At 36.2% G+C, this 5,353-nt stretch overlaps 1 pseudogene; it reads left to right on the forward strand.

Annotated features, from left to right (window-relative positions):
* The first annotated feature begins 467 nt into the window (after window positions 1-467).
* LOC122404245 lies at window positions 468-933 on the forward strand (annotated as a pseudogene).
* Window positions 934-5,353: the final 4,420 nt, after the last annotated feature.

Here is a 5,353-nt window from a genome sequence, read left to right on the forward strand (position 1 = left end):
GGTCAGCTGCAAAAATGGAGGTTGATAGCGTAAAAGAAATGTTCAATCACTCGATTGATAAATATGGAATACAATATACGCGGTATATTGGCGATGGCGATAGTGCCACATATAAAGGCATATTAAATTTAGACCCATACGATATCCCAGTGGAAAAACTAGAGTGCTACTTACACGTACAAAAAAGAATGGGAACGCGATGCCGCAATTTAAAAAAGCAAACCAAGGGCTTAGGAGGAAAAAGTAAGAGTACGGTGAAACTAACCGAAAAATTAATTAATAAATTACAAAAATACTATGGATTGGCGATTACCAGACACCAAGATAATGTTGACGAAATGTATAAGGAAATTTGGGCCACATTTTTTCATTTGTATTCGACTGACAAGAATCCAAACCATGGAAACTGCCCAGCAGGCGCGGAGAGCTGGTGCACATATCGCAGAGCAGAGGCCCAAGGAATAGACATGTCGATATTCCAACACAACTATCGTCCTTTAGACCCACAGGTTGAAGAAGCTCTGAAGCCAATTTATACGGACCTAAGTAGACGTGATTTATTAGACAGGTGCAAGGGTCGAAACACCCAAAATAACAATGAAAGTTATAATGCCTTGCTTTGGCACTTTGCTCCAAAGCACCTCCACAATGGTTTAAAAACCCATTGAACTTGCCAATTTTCTGGCTGTTGGAATCTTTAATGATGGTTTTCAATCTATATTGAAAATTTTCCAAATAATGAAAGTTATTATTGGTCCCATTGCAAAGGAGTATGCCGACGAGAGAGATGGAATAGAATTTATCGAGCGCAGTTACGACATCAGGCTGCTTCAAAAGAGAGTCGAGCAGCTCGAAGGAAAGCTACAGCGGTCCCAGCAGGTACTTTTTGAGGAAGAGGAAGGTCCATTATATGGATACGGAATAGCAGATTAACTTTTACTATGGTAAATATCGTTTTGTCACAATGAAATCAGTAACTTTAACTTTATACGCGTTTTTCTCCAAACGGTATATTTCAAATTTGCTGCAGCTCTAACTTGAATACAAACTATTGTATCGACTCGAAACTTTTTGCAGTGTATTCAGTATATGTTTTGTCATACCATGAACTAGGATTTTTTTGATTGGATGAAAAATATCAATTTGGCATTAAAAAAACCATCATTTTTTTAGGTTAAATTCACAATTTTTTTTAAAACTTCGCCATTTTGTCAAATTTTGATATTTTTCAAAAATCCTAGTTCATGGTACGGAGAATACTTTCTAGTTTAACAGCGTTTTTGTTATTTTTCATTTTAGCTACTCAGGCGGCGGCAATCACTGCAGCAGCGGAGCTACTTTTTTTTTAACCTCTGGGAGATAGCGCACAAGTCGCTTGTTTTTTATTATTTTTGTACCAAAAAATTATTCTAAATATTTGATTTGTTACTAAACACATACCTAAAGTTTAAAAACATTGAATGTAATATTTCTTTTAAAAAAAATTCCCGAAAATCATCTAATTTTAGAGCGATCACATTGGTATAGCCCCTTAAATCGCATTGAAAACGAATACCACAAATGTTTTAGAATAATGTGCAAAATGTGATTGCGATTTTCGCTAAGACAAATTGAAAACTCGGTTCTAACAAGGAAAAGTTGGAATGGTACCCGATTTTGGGTTAGGATTTACTTTGAGATATTATTAAAGTTATTACAGGTACTTATCTTCAGAAATAGAAATAAATTCAACAACCAGCGTGGCGTGAATGATAAGGTATTTGCCTGCAAGTTCCGAGCTTCTTCTGCTCTGCAAGTTCGAACCTTGAAAAAACAAATCCTTTTTTTTTATTTTTTCATTCATATTTTAATCGTACACTAAATGTGACATTATATTTTTGTCTGACCTTCGAATATTTTTTTTTAAAGTTGAGTTTAAGCAATTACATTTAACATATGTTATTTTCAATATATGAAGTACATGAATCTGGATGGTACTTTTCGTAAAAACAGTGAAAACATAACAATTTCATGCACCACCTACATCTAATGAAAGTTCTGTTTTCACAGAAATAACAAAATTTTGTATTTAACTCTGATGGAAAGGCTGCTTCATTTACATTGATAAAGTGTGAACGATTTTCGGATAGTCGTACCTTGTAGCTCGCACTTTTTACCTTATACTTCAGGTAAAAAGGGATATAGCTGGGGAAAACAGTTTTATGACAGTATCTGCTAACTCATGTTACTGTTCTAAAATGAAACGCTATGTTTTGTACCTTTAAAAATATTCGGCTATGTCCTTTTAAAATTTAAGATCCAACCCATACTTTGTATTAAACTGGCAAACGGGATCACTTTTCCTTTGTTTCTAGTTAGTTCTATTTAGTTCGTCATAACAAATTCATACGGTTATCTCATGTTACATATCATTCATGCATGGGGCTGAAACGTATGGTGACTTGGGCGTTGGCTCGAGCATCTATCGTACAACCCTTTGAACGGGGTTGACTCATGCCGTATGCGAGCACCCGGCCCAATTTTCATTACCGTTTATGGTAATGCCCCGCCTTAGTACTGAGCACTTTCAAGTATATAAGGGCCATGGTTTCTTACTTGGGGAGCTCAGTTTTTCCTAAACTCTCGGCACGACGTTATTGTGACACTCAGGGCAAGATCGGGCTACAATCCCCTTCAAGCAACCATCTACCTTAGCGGTTTTATCAGTGAGTGTCCATTAATCGAGTAGTAGCTCCCGCAAACGCGCCGCGTAAAAGCCGATAACAGATCTTTCGCCTTCGAGGCAATTTAGCAATTGTACAACTTTTGTAAATCCATCGCTGTACTTGAGCATCGTTAAAAATGTATATTCAAGTAGTATTCCTCACGAGTATTATTCACTGAATTCAACCTTGAACCATATTAACCGTAAGGCTAAGGGGTATCTCACGAACCCGGTACACCTTTACCGCTCGAGGTGTACCATCACGACATAGAGCAAGATCCTAAAAACCTACGTGGCTCCCAGGGTATAAAGCCCCATGGTTCGTCCACTCTTACTAGCGGCTCCCAGGGTATAGAGCCCCTGGTTCGTCCGTGAAACCTTACATTTTCCTTATAAATCTAACCCCGTGGCTCCCAGGGTATAGAGCCCCTGGTTCGTCCGGACCTCCTTTGTTTTCCTAACCATACCCAAAACCACCGGTCGAGTATTGCCCCTCGACCGAATCAAGGATCCCGCGCTCGCGCTCATAACACTCAAAACAATCGAGGAAAATCATTATTAATTACTTTCTGCAATTATTAATTCTACTGTTTCGTTTATGTTATAAAAGTAAGAACTCTTCTTATTGAAGAATGCCACAGCGTGCACAATACTGGTAAAGAGTGGAATCTCATTTTAATTTATTAATTTTCAATCTTAAAGTATTTTGATTTTCAAAAATTGTATTAATAATATACATATATGCGCTCATACATGGGACTAATAAAAAGAATTTCTTTTTTTTCAAAAATTAAAATATGATCAGGGCGTCTTAAAACGTGTATTTCCGTAAAATAAATTTTACAAAATTTTTTTTCATTATGAATACTTTGCTTATGTGCGCCTACATAGGTCAGAAAGTAAAAATGCCTGGGCAGTCGAGAATCCAAATCGTATGCCGTTAACGGGAGCTCGGGTTTCAGTTGTTAAGAGCGAGAAGGCAAATGTGAGCCTTTCTCTCTCGACTCCCACGAGGTGGTCCGAAATTATTTCGGGCAGCTTCGGATAATCGAGAAAGAGGGCATGCGTCAGTTTGTCTTTGTTGACTTTCCGAAACTCCACGAGCTCACGTACGCGTGATCTGGCATGCGTGAGTAGGGCACCGTCGATGCTTTCTGGCACCTGTGTATTTAGCGCGCGTAAACCAGCTTTACTGTTGGGGACGCAGTGCAGCACGGCGGGATCGCGTCCGCGTCCTTCCGCTTTCTTCGCGATGAAAGAATCTTCTTTGGGGAATCCCGACAGGTCCTCGGTTAGACTCATCGAATCCAAACGCGTGTGAAAAACCGAGTGTAATATCAAATCAAAGAAATATATGGTGAGTTGTAATTATTTATTGACAACGAAGTAGGAGTGGGAGCGTATAGTTACATACACGAAGATTGTCTTGCATTCGCGAGTTGTTAATAAAGTTGAGGGTACACGATCAACAAAGATTTGCACTTAACCAGTCTCTCGAATTCAAGGACACTACAATTTGGCGACGAGGATGCGATGCTGGTCGAAAATTTTGATATAAAAGTACATAACGAGAAATTGGCACCTGAGGATCGTACATAACCTAAATCGAGCACGTGTTCTACTTCACCGAACACGAACATTAGACGATTTACACAGTCGATATCGCCGGCTTTTACAAAAGGTAAGTGTTAACATTTAAGTCAACATTTTGTTCAAACATATTCTATAAAGACCTCTGTAAGTTTCATCTGCCATGCTTCAAAAGTTTTTACACAGCTTTACCTCTTACGCATGCATGCAACTTAATTTCATTGGTTGTTTCATAAAACAAATTTATAGAAAAATGAAAATCGTTTTTGACAAGTCCTATAAAATACGTCAGTTTATTTGTAATTCATAAGTAAAAGAATCTAAATCTATATTATCCAATACACAAAATATATAGGCAGACATATATAAAGATAAAAAGAATATTTTTACCGGTATCTTCATATTCTTAAATATCTTAATATTTTTCCCATTTTGCCTAGTTACTTTAATAAATCTGAGTAAATCTTCAACATTATGTTTATATGTATTAACAAACGTCTTAACATAGAACTTAATATTATTAGTCGGACAACTCGTAAATTAAATCTATGATTCCTTAACTGAAGATATAGTTGTAGCTATAACATTCAGATTAATCAAATTACTTCTATCACTAATAAAATATTTTATGAAGTTGTATGCTCTTTAAAATGTTTATGATCTACTGGGACTTTATTGACTTTATGTCTTAATAAATTAATAATCAAAGTATCTGGTATTGATATTATAATCAAGTAAGAGTGTCACAATATTATTAATATTATCTTTTATTAATACTGTATATCTCTTACGTTTAAATTTGATTAAATATTTTGAATCTGTTATCATTTTTTTGTAAATATCTAATGGTTTTATATGAATAGGAAGTATTTTGATCGAGATAATTGTGTGAATGATGAGTATTTAGAATGTCCCGATGCACGACTAAAGTGGTTCAAATGGCAACTTATTTAGCCGTAAACTAATTTAACAATAGCTGTTCAGGATTACTACAAATCACGAAGGTACACAATATTAAAATTGGATCACAGGCTATGCATATTGACACAAACAGCACAT

The sequence above is a fragment of the Colletes gigas genome, unplaced genomic scaffold (assembly GCF_013123115.1).
Source record: "Colletes gigas isolate AHSC1104 unplaced genomic scaffold, ASM1312311v1 Colletes_gigas_Sc00135, whole genome shotgun sequence".
Classification (NCBI taxonomy): Eukaryota; Metazoa; Arthropoda; class Insecta; order Hymenoptera; family Colletidae; genus Colletes; species Colletes gigas.